General features: G+C 41.2%; 1 protein-coding gene across 8 annotated transcripts in view; it reads left to right on the top strand.

The window, feature by feature from the left end:
* Positions 1–16,884, top strand: part of ATXN7L1 (ataxin 7 like 1) — a 111,784-nt gene that overhangs the window by 14,670 nt on the left and 80,230 nt on the right. The window contains exon 2 of one of the 8 annotated variants that reach the window (XM_053255994.1): positions 13,456–13,502. The exons of the other annotated variants lie outside the window; for them this stretch is intronic. The gene's annotated coding sequence lies outside the window, so the exon portion shown is untranslated. The remainder of the gene's footprint in view (positions 1–13,455; positions 13,503–16,884) is intronic. 8 annotated transcript variants of the gene reach the window in all.

The following is a 16,884-nucleotide window of genomic DNA, read 5'->3' as shown; positions in this document are numbered from 1 at the left end:
GATGTGACAGTGTTGTGTTTGTAATGGTTGGGGTGCAGGGTTGATTGTGAATGAATAGCTGTTCAACCCTTTCTAACTTATATGACCTAGTTTGTCTCCTTGCAGTGAAGCTTATTTAACATAGGAAGGAACACCTTGCATTCTTGTTTATCTCCTAGCATAGAACAGGGTTGTTGTGGCATGACTTCTCATTAATTTAAAGTTAGCTGAGTTTTCTGTATTTGTAGTATGTAACTTGAGATATACATTAATTTATTTTTAAAAGTTTAAATAAATTCTTCCAAGTATTGATATTGCTGCTGAATTACTGTTCTTGAAGTGACAAATCTCCACTTTGATGCTGTGGGTGGGAGAGTCAAATAGGCATCCACTGCTCCCTTCTTCCAGGCCGAAAGGATTTAATTGATCCTTACAAAAGTGGTTAAAATCTGTGATGCAGGGAAACTTTAAATATACTTTCCCAGTGTGTTGCTTGTGGTTAGTGGGGGAACTAGAGCTTTCAATATCAAATGGGCCCTTACATGCAAATACGCTGTGTGAATTGATTATTTTGAACTAATGATGAAGAGAACTTCCAACTTCCCCCTAACTTCCTACTTCCCTCGAGCAGAATAAGTAGCTTTCTTTCTCATGTTCCCCCTTTTTCTTGAGCAATACTCTTCCATTTACTACTTTAAGGAACTATGTGGTGCTATGTGGTGCTATTCCCTGTTTTAAAACTGTGTGAAAGTAACATATTTCATGTTGAAGTCTAGAAGTTGGATCTCCAGTGCAACAAATGCCAACTTGAGAGTCCTCTGTTGTTACTTGTAAAAAGTAGGTAAAAACCTGCCTGCTACTACTTGTGTGGTGTATGGATTGATTGGAGACAGGTGTTGCATTTTGCGGTAAGATCAGGAGAAGTACCACTTTCAGCAGCTGAGGGTGGGAGAGAGGGTGGATGAATCCTAGTAGCTGTCAGAAAAAATTCTTATGTTTGAAATTTTAAATCTGCAACAAACCAAAGGACAAAAGTATGCAGGATATGTTGAGCCTTATGGGCACTTCTTTCTTAGTTAGGCTGTTAACTTTGACCAAATTAGACTCTCACACAAACAGCTAGGCTTAACTCTTCTGTGGCTATTTCTGCAGAAAAATCCACTGCCTCCCCACCCTGTACAAGTAGAAGAATGTACAGCTTATTTGACAATTTCAAAAGAGAAATCTCATATAGAGGTATATTGGCAAATTCGGTGGAAACTGATTAAATCGGCAGGTTTAAAAAACAACCATCTCCAGTCCCGAGCACTTAGGAACGGTGGCTGTCAATATATGGGAGTTGGTCCAAACAACCTACTTTGGTGTTCCTGAACACACCTTAGTACGGTAAGGTCGTGTGCCCATTTGCAATATAGAGACAGATGAATATGACAAATATTTATATACCTCTTCTCAACAAAAGTTTTCAGAGTGGTTTACATAGATATAAATAAATAAAAATTAAATTGAATGACTCCCTGTCCCCAAAGGGCTCACAATCTAAAAAAGAAACATAAGATAGAGACCAGCAACAGCCATGGAGGGATGCTGTGCTGGGGCTGGATCGGGCCAGTTGCTCTCCCCCTGCTAAATAAAGAGAATCACCACTTTGAAAAGGTGCCTCTTTGCTCAGTTAGTGGGGGAGAAAGAAGAAGGAAAAGATTTATAAGGTTTCTTACTCATTGTATGCTTCCAAAGAAAACCACAGGGCTCTGTGGGCGCCAGGAGTCAAAATTGACTTGACAGCACACATTACTTACTTTTATTCACTGAATACTTTGGTGATACATCAGTAAAAAGACAGAATGAGTTGGAATGGGTTGACTTCACTCTTGTGTAGCTTCATGATACTTGCACATGATTGGGCAAATCCTTCATAAGGCAACAGGCTGTTGGATATCCAGTGATATGCTAATACTTTTTGAGGTGAAGGCACTTCTCATGATGATTATTTAAAAAAATTATGCGAAGATAGCGTGAAAGAAACTGAAAAGGGAAAATGGGAATATCTGTATCTGCATCTTTCATCATTATATGCAACTATTAGAAATAGCTATACTTCAAATTAGTTCAGATTTTATTGTTTTTAATCCATTTCCTCATTTTGTATGACTTATGTGCAGTCCCATGTCCAAAATTAGTGAAACAATGTATGTATTAACTGGCTGGAGGATTGCAGCTCTTAAGTTTACACAAACATTGACTTTAAAAAGCGAATGTGACTATCTATATGCTAGAAGAGCCGGTTTGTTTATCTGATAAGTAAGTAAGAAAACTTACCTGGTTTGTTTATCTGATAAGTAAGCAAGAAAACTTACCTGGTTATCTTACCTCAACTTACCACCTTTGGCTTTGATGGGTGTTCTTGTGTCTAGTATTGTAGCAGCCCATTTGTAGGTTTTAAAAAATGTGTAGCTTTTTCTTTCTTTAAAAAGAAGGAAATTACACATGTGAAAAAATGAACTATTTCTGAATAATTTTCTATACAACGTGAAGTTAATGAGTTTCTTGAATGTAACACTGAAATTGTACTGAAATATAACTACAGAAGAGCTTTGGAAGCTTTTGGTGAGAGACTATATTTGAATTCTGTTTTGCAGTGTGAGAATTTCATATGTTTCTGATGCCATTGGATGTATCTTATTATAATGTTTTTATTATGGAAAAATCATGTTTAACTACTAGAACTCTATTTTAAGTGCAAATGTGGTGGCTAGGTGAAATTTTGGATTGAGTAGCAGCCTGCATAGCATGATAGAGCAGCTTGTTTTAATTTTTCAAAAGAACAGATTCTCTGATGTCTACAAAATAACATTGCCAGTTACTAACTGATTAGTGTAGTACACTTTTCCATTCTGAAAGTAAAACCTGGAGTTCCTCATCTTAGTGTTGCATGCAGCCACTGTTCCCTCTGTTGTATGTCTGTAATATGATTAGAGAGAAGGACCACCTTCTCCTGAATGAGTTTACTCACCTCACGAGATCTGTTGAGAAGGCCTTGACACCTGCTGAAGCTTGATTGTCATGTATGCAGGGCAGGGCTCTATTGTGACTGCCTCTAACTCTGGAACTTCCTCCCTCCCAGTCTTGCACAAACACCAAGAGACTCAGGGGCGGAGCCACCATTGGGCAAACGGGTTCAAAGAACCTGGGCCGCCGCCAATCAGGGGGCGCGCCTTGTGACCCCGACACGCCCCCAGCATCTGATGTTGTTAAATGGCCGCTGCGAACGCACCACCGGCCCAAACCTAGCTCCAGAACGGGGCCGTGTGGCCCCGTTTGGGAGTTAGACGGCCAAAGCTACGTTTGCAGCGTGGCCAGAAGTGGCTCTCCCCTGCCTTTAAGGCAGGGAAGAGCCACTCTTGGCTGCTCTGTGAATGCTGTGCCGGCCAGATTCTTAACTCCTGAAAGAAGCCATGCGGCTCTGTTTGGGAGCCGACCATGCGTGGCCCCCACATCTGATGTCAGATGCGGAGGGCGAGGTGAGTGGGGCCGCCGCCAGACATGGGCCACTGGTAGGCTGGCTCTGTAAAGGCTGCTTGGTTGGTTTTTGGCCAGGAAGTATAGAACGCTACCCTTCTCTTAACTCCAGACATCTTACTCTGTGAGGCTGTTATCACAATTTATGGAAAGCAGGCTGAGGGAACTTAGCCCACTTTCCGTCGATCGTGGGAACCACCGGGCTTGCAGGCGAGCCCGGTGCTCTCAAGGTGGCTAGCCCACCCTAGAACACCTTAAATGAGGTTAATGGAGCGAGCGCTCCGTTAACCTCATTGCTTTGCACATGTGTCACCGTGGTGCGCCGTGACACATAAGTAGACCCCCGACCGGGAGGCTGCAGCCAGCCTCCCAGGCTTGGGAGTCTCTCCAGAATGCCCTGTGCACTTGCACAGGGCATCCTGGGACTTCTGGGGGCCGCGCGGCCCCTGATCCCTGCAGCCCCTGCCAGCTCCGTGACGGAGCCTGCAGCTGTGTGGGTGGCCGATCTGGCCGCCTAGAGAGGAGGCAGTGATCGTCTGCGGGGAGATAAGCGCTATTTATTGTTTTATGATATTGTTTACTAGCTGAACCTGCAAAGAGCATCTGTGCGCTAGTGCACTCAGCTTTTGTTTTTGGAATGATATGTTGTATGAATGGAATAAATTAAGCCAAATTGAATATTTTTTTTAAAGTCCCCAATATCTTTTCGATAAAGCTTAAGGTTTTAAGCAAGCTCATTTTTCTTGCCTAAGAGGTGACATTTAAGAACCCTTGGCAAAGAAGATTCGGCAGGAGCAAAGCATTTATGGAATTAAGATGGCAGATGATGATGATGATGATGATGATTAATTATTTTTACATTTATATCCCGCTCTTCCTCCAAGGAGCTCAGAGCGGTGTACTACATACTTAGATCAAGAGCATAAAATAAAATTGTATGCTGATGATGTGGTTCTTACAATTACTCGACTAAAGGACTCTCTAGATAAAATAGTGGAGCGTATAACCCGGTACAGCAGGGTCTCGGGATATAAGATTAATAAAAACAAAACACAGATCATTACATGGAATTTGTCAGTTATGGAATTATTGTATTTGAAAGATAAGACTGGATTTCAAATAACAGCAAAACCAATTAAATACTCGAAGATTAATTTATCAGGGAATAATAAAGACCTGTTCAAGAACAATTACCTACCAGTGTGAAATCTTATCTTAGCAGACCTAAATAGGTGGAAGAAACTATCTGTCTCTTGGCTGGGGAAGATAGCATCAGTTAAAATGAATATTTTACCAAGAATGAATTTCTTATTTCAAATGATTCTGGTTAAGATTGAAAATAAGATGTTGAATATGTGGCAGAGGTATATAAACTCCTTTATTTGGGCTAATAAAAAACTAAGAATCAAGTTTAGGATTATGCAAGATGCAAGAGAACGGGGAGGATTGGCTGTCCCTAACTTGAAATTATACTTCCATGCCAGTTGTTTCACGTGGATTTTGGATTGAATCAGAGAAACATGTGGTCCGATTATGGATATGGACAGATCAGATCTTTCAGATGGGTTACATAGGTTTTTATGGGCTAACATAAAAAGAAATGACCAGGACATAAAATCTCACACAATTAGAAATAGTCTGTTAAGTGTTTGGGACAAGAATAAGAAAAGGATCAGCCTGGACTTACCAATTTTGGCATCTATTTTAAATATTTTTTCAATAAAGAAGAAAAAGCTAGTAAGTTTGATCCTTGGAGAGAGAGAGGGCATACAACATGCAAAGTTTAATTACTGGAAAAACAAAATCTATACTTTGGAATGGTCCAAGGAACCTTCATGGTTTCAATATTTACAAATTAGTTCTGTAGTGCAGAAAGAAATACAAAGACAAGGTGGTAAACTTAGAGATTTAACGGAATTTGAAGTAATAACCAAAAATGCTGATCATTTACTGGGATTGATATACAAGTTGCTGTTGAAATATGATTCAGAAACAGAACAGATAAAAGACTGCATGATTAAGTGGATGCAGAATTTAAACAGGACAATTGATATCTAACAGTGGGAACATCAAAGGAAAGTGAATATCAAATTTACAGCAAATAGTACCTTAAGAGAAAATTGGTACAAAAGGTATTTTTGTTGGTGCATTACTCCCACAATGATTAGAAAGATGGAGAGTAATTATTCTGGAGACTGTTGGAAATGTAAGAATCATGCAGGGACATTCTATCATACGTGGTGGACTTGTGGCAAAGCACAACAATTTTGGAAGAAAATTCACTCTAAGATTCAATAAATAAACTTTCCCTATTCACCTGAGCTTTTTTTTGTTAAATATGACTAAACCTTATATACCTACTAAACACACAGCGTTGTCTTTATATATGATTACTGCAGCCAGGATTCTCTATGCTGCTAATTGGAGATCACAGGCAATCTCGACCCTGGATGAATGGCTATTAAAGCTAGGGGTATATGCCTTGACGGCTAAGATCACTGCTTATTTATGAAATACCTCAGATGAAACATTTGTGTTAACCTGGGGACCTTTCATAAATTACAGTTTAGCACAGGGTCAACATCAACACCCAAGATTTGTGGGTTTTTAAAAAAAATTCTGAGGTTTGATTAACACATTACTTCTATATTTCTGTAATATCTAATCTGAGCGGGAGGGTTGGCAAAGGATGGAAGCAGAATCCCAGGTTATATGTAACTTTTGGAAGTTTAAGAGATGATAATGTAATCATGTTATTTCCTTTCCTTTCCTTATTAAATAAAAATATATTTAGAAGAAGAACCGGATAGAACCAGTTCAAATCTAGCCTCAGCCAAGACACTCAGAGTGATTCTCTCTAAACGCTTCACAGGGTTGTTGTGCAGATAAATGAGAAATTGCATCACTTACACCACACTGAGCTCCTCCTTGGAGGAAGATATTCCTCCTTGGAGGAATCTCCCCTCCATCCTGTAAGGCAATGCCATGACATCCTGCTTCCCCCCCCTCCCCCGTGTCTTCCCTGCTTTCCTCCATGCAACTCTGGAGGTTCCCAGCTTCACTCCTCTTTTCTCTGGGCTCCGGACCAGCCTCCCTTAGCGCTCTCAGCCAAGCTCTAGACACTGCTGCGCCTTCCTTTTTCAGTTGCTGCCCCCCTTCCCCTTCTGCGCATGCCTTGACACTGTCTTGCCTGCAGTAGGACATGGCCAGGGAGACCAAAGAGTGTGTTGCTCCCTCCATGATGCCAAATGGCCTTCATAATGATCCTTCCCCTCATCCCCAGCAGCCGGTGGCAGAGCTGAATGCCTGCTTTTCCTCCTGCCAGGCACCCTTATGGTGACCTCTACATATCCCAGTAGGCTTTACATCAGACTTCGCTTACCTGTTCATCCCCCGCCTGCTCTCCTGGCAGTTGTGCCTGTCGTAGCTCACCCGTTCCTCCCCCCGCCCCGTTCACCGCTCGTCCCCTTCGCCTCTCGCCCATTCATCTGCCCCACTTGCCCGGCAGTTGCGCCTGTTTATCCCCACCACCCAGGGGCATAACTATAATAGGGCAAGAGGAGACAGTTGTCTGTGGGCCCACTGTCTTGGGGGGCCTCCCAGAGGCAAGTCACATGACTGACTCCCCCAGACGCGCTCCTGCCCGGGCTTCCTTCAATTGTATTCATCCTCCGAAACTGATGTGAGTATTAAGACCTGGAGCTACCAGAACAGCATGTCTTTCTCTAGTACCATTAAATGACTTGCATCGTCTACAATTTACTAAACCTTTTAAAAAATAATTTAGGATGATGTTCTATTGTGGCACATAGGTGTGTGTGTGTGTATGTACACACACACACACACACACACACACTGCTTTTTGTTACCACTATTCAGCCTCATTTAAGATTTCTTTACTTCATGGGGGGGGCATTTTAAAATCTTGTCTCTGGGCCTACTCCAACCTTGCTACGCCCCTGCCACCACCACTTGCCCATTCATTTACCTCTCCTCACCCGGCAGCTGCTCGTGAACTCTCACAAGAGCTGCCACGCATGGGATTAGTGACAGGTATGCCTAAGATATAAATAGATAGATGGATGATCATAATTGTACACCACCTCATTTTCTTTTTTTTTAATGAGCGGTGGCTGTAAAATATAATCAACTAGGAAAGAGTAGAAGGTGGTCTCTACTGATGATAGAGATCCCCTACCTTTGCAAAACAAAAAAAGACATGAGTTGTGTGAGTCAAACAATTCCTATCTTCCCCGCACCCCCGATATAGTCCTGGATGAAATTAGTGTGCCTTTCTTAGGAGTTTTTACTAAGTAAAAAGTACCGGAGTGTATTTGATAGTACACTACTATCAAGTAGTAGTGTCTTCTTGACCTACTGGAATATTTGACAGGACTTAACAATGGTCAAATACTAGTAAGTAATTGATGGGTCAGTTTATGACATAACTGACTACTTCCCTTCATTGTAGTGCTGTTGGTCTTTACACAAAACAAATTCCAACTCATAGAGGAGTTAGACAAGGCTGTATCTTGGCCCCATTACTGTTCAACTTCTATATTAATTTTATAGTTTCCCATATGAATAATTTGGTTTTCCATCTGCCAAAGCTGGCTAACAGACTTCTTGCTATCCTTCTCTATGCAGATGACGCAATCATTCTTTCACAGATGCCTGTAGGCCTCCAAAGAACCCCTATGCTGCCTTGCAGCATTTTGTCAAGAATAAGCATTAGAGATTAATTATACCAAAACTAAGATACTTACCTTTGAAAAGCATGCGAGATTACGAAATTGGTCCTTGGGCACAAATTAGAACAAGTTAGAGTTTTTTAAAACCTGAGTATTGTTTTTCATGCTTCAGGTAAGTGCAGTGCACGTCTCCAATATGTAAATCAGAATGCCCAAATGTCTGTATTGGCCATCCAATCCTTTTTTCGCTCTGGTGGCGTGCATTTTGTTCCTGCTGCGATTAAATTATTTTTTGCTAAATCCTGCACTCAACTACTTTATGAAGCGTAGCTTGGGCCATATAGTAATCCAGCAGCACTAGAGTCGGTTCAGATGAAAGTCTTGAGAAATATCTCTCAGGTGCCTCACAGCATACCTAATGTAATTCTTCTTTTGGAAGTGGGTGTTTCCAAGGTTGAATCCAGGTTTGGTTAAGTGTCTTTGATTGCTGGTTAAGGTTAAATTTCTATCCCATGGGCTTGTCCCTCTTAATATTAATAGACAATTTTAATTCATCCTGGAAAAGAGTAGTTTGCCAGGAGCTAAATTCATACAGCTTTAATCTGGAGATTTTTTAAAGAATGGGATATGCCTGAGCCAAAATGGGACTTAGACAACGTGTTTCAGACATGGATGGGCAAACAAAACAATCCTTAATTTCCAAGGCAGGTTTTCTCGGAAGCCAGCCTATTAGTTCCAACCCTTCTAGATATTTAATTCAAACTATAGTTCCAAAATATCACAGGATGTTCACATTAGCTCATTTAAGCACGTTGCTCACTGCAGTTCTGGAAGTAAAGTTTAGAAAAGTCCCATATGCTCAAAGACTTTGTCTTTGTGCAACAGGCGCTATCAAAACCACATCCCATGTTTTATTATATTGTGAATTGTATAGAGATTTTTGTCAGCATGACATTTCTCTGTTTTTAATTTTTTTTCCAGACCACACAGATTTATTTTATGTAGGTTTGGAGGCCTGGACTTTGGTCCAGAAGTCTAGGGGTAAGAGCACCTCTGACTGTATCAATAAAGTGATTGATTTGATTGATTGTCTGACTACTTCCCAGCCCTACTTAGGGGAAGCCAACTTGTGTGTAGCTGCTAAGTATTTTATTCTGTATCTTAGGCTTAGTTCTCATAAACAGTAGATGAGGTGGTCAGCTTGTTCATACAGAAGGTTTGGGCTCACAGGTCTGAATACTTCACCATACAAAAATAAATAAACCCTGATAAAAATTGGCATGCAGGGGAGAAGAGTAAATAAAGGCAAAGGGTGCCATTGAGTCAGTTTCAATTTCTGGTGACCAGAGAGTAGGCATGTGCCCGAAACGTTTCGGCGCTGGGACGGTATTCGGTGTTTGGGCACTGGCGGGGGTAGTACTTTAAGGGCGGGGTGTGTGTACTCGTTTCCCCCCCGCCGCGTTTCCCCTGCTGGCGCTCTGTAAATTTCAAGCACCTTGGGGCGACAGCATTCCTCCCTGCTGCCCCGTTCCCCCCGTCGGCTTGAAATTTACAGAGCGCCGGTGGGGGAAATGCGGCGGGGGGGGGTGAGTACACCCTCCCCCGCCCTTAAAGTACTACCCCCGCCGGTGCCGAAGACCATTCGTGCACATCCCTACCAGAGAGCCCTGTGGTTGTCATTGGTAGAATACAGAAGGGGTTTACCATTGCTGCCTCCCGTGCAGTATGAGATGATGCCTTTCAGCATCTTCATTTATCACTGCTGCCCAATATAGGTTTTTCCCATAGTCTGGGAAACATACCAATGGGATTCGAACTGGCAAGCTCTGGCTTGATAATCAAGTCATTTTCCTGTTGCACCATGTCTATTTTTTTATGTGTAGGAATTTCCTTTATTCCTTCTTTTGGTATGGAGGAGCATTCAGTTATATAAGCTCCACACCTGCACTCTGAAGTGGTACAGCCCAGAAACAAACTTATCTCCTCATCTGCTGTCTGAGGACCAGGCCTTAGAGTGGCTCCACTCTAGCATGCATTACATTGGGATTGCAGTTATTGCATCACACTCTATCCATTTGAAACACCCTTTGCTAATTGGTGACAGCCTTTTCTATGTATCCAGATGTAGCCTTCAAAAGCAGAACATTTTTGCTATTGATGAAATTATAAATGTTAATGATCATAATTGACGGCATCTGAATGGGCCCATAGAAAATGGTTTCAAGGGGTCTTATGAAACCTAGGGATGTGCGAACTGGCTCAAGGTCAAGCTGGTTCACCGTCAAACTGGTCCAGCTTGAGCGCAAATGGCCAGGGAGCATGCTCAGTGGCTTCCAAAATGGCCACTGGGGAAAGAGCTGGAACGGCTGAAAAATGGGCCAAAATGGCCCTTGCAAGATTGGGGGGAGGCCGGCAGGGGGAGAGGGAGATAAGGGAGACTAAGGAGACACACACACCCCGTCACTGTGCCAGCACCCCCCAAGGCTGCTGGACCCGCGGCACTGCAGCAAGTAAATTTTTTTTCTTTTAAAGTTCATAACTGGAACTGGGGGCCAGCACCAAACTGGGTGGTTCGGTGCCACAAAACCGAGCATATCCAGTTCAGTTCGAGTCCAGTTCAGCCTCGAACTGAAACTGGCAAACCAGTGACCATAAAGATTGCATAATGGTGGCTTGAACATAGGATTGCAATGCTGTTTAATACCCAGAGTAGCATTTGCTTCTGTAATTACGCTGTATCATTTGTCTGTGCTTAGAAACAGCAGGCTGTTTGGGCCATCTCATCTTAAGCTGGTGGGTGATCAGACCGTTGTTGCAACATAAAATTGTTGTTGTGTTTACTGGTGTGGTGTTTGCCTCTCCATATAGAAAATATTTAAGGATCATTCTTCATAATGTGGCTGTCATATGGACTGACTCAAACAATATAGGAACTGTTGCCATCAAACCTGCCAGCTGTGTGTCGGAACATGGAGACAAACCCTGCTGTGGGAGACTAGCATTGTAGCATAGAGCAGCAGCCATGTGAATTGCTCACTCCATACAATGACCATCTCTGAGGGAATTTTCATTCAACCCTCATATGACAATAATATCTTGTGAAGCAGCCATCATTAATAAACTTTAAGGCATGATTACCTTCTGTTGTTGCAACTATGTAATTACATAGAAGATTGCTGCACATAGTTAAGTTTTAGTTTCACCTTTCAAATTGTTATCTATGGCAGAAGATTCAGAAATGTATTTGTTTGACAAACAATGTGCACTAAATGAGTATGCTGATACAAGATTATTGTTCATTGGATAGAAGTTAGATTGGCATGGATCTGAGATGCAAGTCACCTCTGATTTGAATTCCGTGGCCCAGTTCAGCCATTATTTGGAGCCAGGATTGCTGCCGGGTCCTGGTTTATTTGGAAACTCTGGTTAGCATAAGCCAGAATTTTCTGGTTCAGAAGCCATTACAGATCTTGGCTTGTTCTAATCAAGGATCAGAAGCAGAATCCTTCCTTCCTTCTCACACTTAAGAGGAAGGCATGTACCGGAGTCTGAGGGCCAGTGTGGTGTAGTGGTTAGAATGCTGTACTAGGACCGGGGAGACCTGAGTTCAAATCCCCATTCAGCCATGATACTAGCTGGGTGACTCTGGGCCAGTCACTTCTCTCTCAGCCTAACCTACTTCACAGGGTTGTTGTGAAAGAGAAACTTAAGTATGTAGTACACCGCTCTGGGCTCCTTGGAGAAAGAGCGGGATATACATGTAAAATAATAATAATAATAATAATAAAATAAGGAATGTTGCATGGCATGAAACCAGAATTCAGTCCTGACTCTATGTGATGTCTGAACCGGGCCAATGTGACCTCTTCAGCAGCCCATTTACTTCCCCATCTGTACAGTGGTGGCAATAATACTTGACATCCAGACTAGTGTTACACTAGTGCAGGGAGAGAAGTTGGGTACACTTTGGTTTGTGGAGCTGTGCAAATGTGCAGTGCTCTGTCGTGCAACTGCTGGATATATGAAAGCTTGTCAACGTTTCCCTCTTGCTCAAGAACTAGTCTGGAGCAGATGTTCCTTTCTTTGTGCAATAACACCGTTGTATATCCGTACATTAGCACAACACTAGTATGGATGTACGTCAGTGACTGACTGTACAGGGTTCTTGCAAAGGCAAACATGGACCACAAACCTTAAAACAGTTAGAAATAATGTCTGTGTAACTTAATATCAAATTTTAAAGTGTTCACACATTTGTTTGATGCTTTACTATTCTCCCCCCCCCCCGAAAGAAGCTAAGAAATCTATTTCATTAAAGCCAAAGTCTTTACTCTTATAAAGAAACAGCATTATTGCTGAGGAAGAAACCTGAAGATAAGCTTACTACCAGTTTGGTCATTTGGCATTTTGCTACAGAGTGCTAATGTTGAATAGTAGAAAAACTGGACATTTTTCTAGGAGTTCTTTAATAATACTCCTAGTTTTAAAATGTATGTTCTGTGCTTGCCTGAGCAGCTGAACACTGGCACAAAACAGTTACACTAAATCTTCAATTTCTCTCTCAATTTATAGACACCTTTTGGGGAAATGAGGATCCCATTCTGTGCTGCACAAGCCTAGCTGACATTAGTCTGCCTTATAGTACAATCCTATACATATTTACTCAGAAGTGAGTCCTGATGTGTTAATGGGGCTTAGTCCCTATAAAATGTTTTAAGACTGACTCCTTAAGCACTTGGTTGATGCCTCTATTATCATACTGAATATAAGGCTTGAATATAAGGTTGCTTCCTTGTGAGGGGGAAAAACACATATTTAAGCTTTGAGATGGAAGATGCAAACCTTTTGGTGTTGCTTCAGTTACAGATATCTAATTGTATCTTTACCAAAACTATAAAAAGATGCTCAGTTTTATAACTGACTCCTTATTTCTATTATTTAATGGTGAAATAATATGAATGTTGACTTTTCTCCACCATTCCCATTTCTCATGATCCAAACTTGTTGCAACTATATGGACCAAAGCTTTGAGGAAGTGGTGTATGTTGGACTGCAGTGGAATTGTCGGCACACACAGGGTTAACAGCTTTCCCTTTGTTTGGGTGAAGAGTATGAAGGGGACCCTAGTGGCACAAAAGATGTGCCAGAGGGAAAGCATTGCTTCTTGCCACTGCTATGAAGAAAGACTTGACCTGTCTGGGTTAGAAAGAAGTTTTTGTTTTACTCCTTCAGTTTTGTCACTTTGCTTCTCTTTGTATTTTTATAGGAGGGATTATTCTCTACAGACTTTGCTGCTGCTGTTTTCTGAACTTGGTAGGGAAGAAGAGCAGCCTCTGCCTTTTGATATTGTATATGAGTAAAATATTTTATATAAATATAATATAATTATATTTTAATTAGAATACAGTATGAGTGAACTGGGGAAAGGTTCTCTTAAATGTATTAAATATTACTCTTCTTAAGTTGTTTCACAGTTTCCTGTTTTTCTTGGTTTTTTATTTAACCATCATAAGGCACTACTTAATATTACAAGTAACATAGTAATGGGATATATAAATATGAAGAGGCTAGTAACTTATGCAGTTATATACTAATACGTGAGGCCTGTTGAGTAGGCAAAGTCATTTTATGTAGATTACATTGATAGGGAAGTTCAATAAAATATTGTATGTGTAATAGAATTTTTCATTAATGTGCTTGCAAAAGGGAAGTAAAAGTATAGTTTTGAGATTTGTAAGATTCAACTTCAAATGTTGTTAATTGAATTGAGTAATTACCATAGATGTTGAAGTTGAATCATCATAAGTTTGAATCTGAGAAAAATATTTTGTTTCTTTTGGGACTCATGATTTTGCATTATTGAATGTTAAAAATCTGTTGTGAATAATAACATTTGAAATACGCTGATTATATTCATAATTTCTCCTTTAAAAATCCTATATTAAACCTTTCCCCCTCAGCATATTCCTGTGTAAAAAGTAGTGCATTCAGCTAATTTCAGTGGCAAGATTGTGTATGCAAAATTTGGTATCTATAGGTAATTGGGAAGTATGACTTCATTTCACATGAACAAACAAACTCTCCAAAATATATAATAGATATTTGTTTAAAAAACAGTGAAGGTAATTGATAAAATAAAACATCAATAAAAACATTGTAAACAGTTAAAACCCTTTAATTTAGCACTTAAAATGCTAATAATAAGGTGGCCCCCTCTGGCAAACTCGTTCCAAAGTCGCAACGCAACTGCAGACAATGCCATGTCTGTACCCCACTAGATTTTACTTCACACAGAAAAGGAATGTGAAGCAAGGCTTGTCAACAGATTATAAAGTAGACAAGTTCATATGGGTGGAGACACTTCTGCAGAAATATTGGGCCCAGGTTGTTCAGGATTTTAAAGGTCCTAACCAACACCTTTAACCTGGCCTAGTAGCAGGTCTAGTAATCTGGTCTAGTAAAATAGATTGGCCAACCCTGGTCTAATATGCTTCCTGTAGCCAGTCCCCAGTAAATATTTGAACGACTACATTCTGCACTAGGTATAGCTTCTCAATTAGCTTCAAGGGTAACTCTGCACTAAATGTGTTCAAGGCTGGTTTGTTGTATTTCACCACTAAAGGCAAAGGCAGTGTAGGCTGGCAAAGGGGAAAGACACTGCGAGGGTGACAGGAGGGAGCAGTGAGGAGGTTGGAGATGGTGACCAGTAGGTGGGTAATAGTGCACTTACCTGTCAGCCCTGGCATACACTGTCTGAGATGGTCACCTCACCCTGTCTCATGGGGCAGCTGCTCCTTAATGTGTTCTATTATGACATAAATAAATAATTGTCCTTTCAGGGTTTTTAAAATTTTGTTTCTATTCCTCTTCTGCGGAGGATTTAATCCCCACCCGCCCCCACTTTGGAGAAAGAAATGAAACTTAATTTATGTAAGGTGCAACAGGAGTGGTTTCAGGACTTTGTGGACTCTTGGGCAAGAGAGTTGTGACCCACCATCCAGGAGAAGTGGTTCACTAAGCTTTCTCCATTGCTTCCTGTAACAGCCATCTCTTCTGTCACTCTCCTGTTCTAGAATCCAGCTTCCCAGCTGGCTTCTGTGTGCTGGGAAGAGGGGCGAGGAATTGTGCTGGGTAGCTGCCACTGTGTGCACATACATTGTTTCTGAGTGTTGTGGTGAATGTAGTAGTACTCTTGAATTTGGATGGGTGGGTCTTCCCCACCCAATTGAGTCAAATAGATCTCAAATCAAATTTAATAACAAATTTAATAACGTGTGAAAGTATATTAGATTAGTCTTATCTCTGTTGTTTCTATGAGTTTTCTAAGATCACAAATACTGTATTCATATACTGTTGCATTCAACTTAAAGCCTACTGGTGGTATGAATTACAAATAAGAACAACCTGAATCTTGAATATTCCTGTTCCACATCAATATAAAGCAGTTCTTGTGGCATTAGAGTTTTCACAGTGCTGGAGTTGCTTAGACTCCTTATACCTTGGGTGTGGAGTGTCTCATTTTCTCTGCAGTGTCCTTTTAGTAAAACCATCAGGTTTCTTTATAAAAGGTGGAAGGACTTGAAACCTCTTATAATAACTATCCTCTTTATTGTAGGAGAAATGGCACAGGCTAGGTGGGGATTATTGGCCCGTTTGGGGACCAGTTTTAGGATCCATAGGAAAGTTAAGATTTAAGATAGTAGGGAGGTGTGCGTGTGTGTGTGTGAGTGTGTGTGTGTGTGTGTGAGAGAGAGAGAGAGAGAGAGAGAAAAATTGGAATAATAAATAAATAGCTGAACCAGCACAGAGCATCTGTGTGCTAGGACTTGCTTGCTCTCCTTGCCGCCTGTCACAGCCCCTGCTTTATTGTTCAGTGTCAGCCATCCACTCTCAGCTGCCTGCCCACCCCCTTCCCGCTGCTTGCTCACCCGCCTGCCCCCTACTCACTCCTCTTCCCTATCTGCATATGGAAGCCCCTCTGCCCAAGCACCATAGTGGTTCTGTTCTGTTACCTCCAATTGGTAAAGCACTGTGTGGCTTGCCACATGCAAATTTAGGTGTGTGTGTGTGTGTATAGATAAATAATTTAGTCCTACCATGCAGGACACATTCTAATAGCAAAGATCTTTTATTGAAGAATGAATCTATTTGCATATGTTTCCTTTTCGTTTTCTCCTTTTTGTTGTTGAAATGTTGGCGGAGGGGGGAGTGTACACACACTGCATTTTCTCTCTCTCTCTCTCTCTCTTTCTCTATATATATATATATATATATGTGCAGTGTGTACATATATTAACGAATGCTAGCATATATTAGTATTGCAATAAAATTGGTAATTCTAGCTACCATTTGCTTCTTAGCCAGTTCTATGGGTTTTAAAATGTAGTGTACATTTCCAATCTGGCCTGCATCAACACTACTTGTTAGTTCTTCAGGCACTTATTTGGATTTGTAGCACTTTTACATCATGCCAGCTGGAATCCTGTGGAAAATTAGAAGTCTGCTAATCTTAGGGTTCAATTGCACTGCCACTATGTCAACCTCCATTCATTTCAATGGGGCTTCTGTAGGAGCAGTGCTTGGTAGATTATGCCTTTTTAGGTGCCACTAACCACATCTGTAGCCTTGCTTCATAGTGCTAAATAATAGAAATGGAAACGTTATTTCCTTCCAGTGGTGGAAGGCATAAATACAA

This window comes from Hemicordylus capensis, chromosome 5 (assembly GCF_027244095.1).
Source record: "Hemicordylus capensis ecotype Gifberg chromosome 5, rHemCap1.1.pri, whole genome shotgun sequence".
Classification (NCBI taxonomy): Eukaryota; Metazoa; Chordata; class Lepidosauria; order Squamata; family Cordylidae; genus Hemicordylus; species Hemicordylus capensis.
Note: the sequence above shows the minus strand (reverse complement) of the source record. Positions and strands in the feature narration are given on the sequence as shown.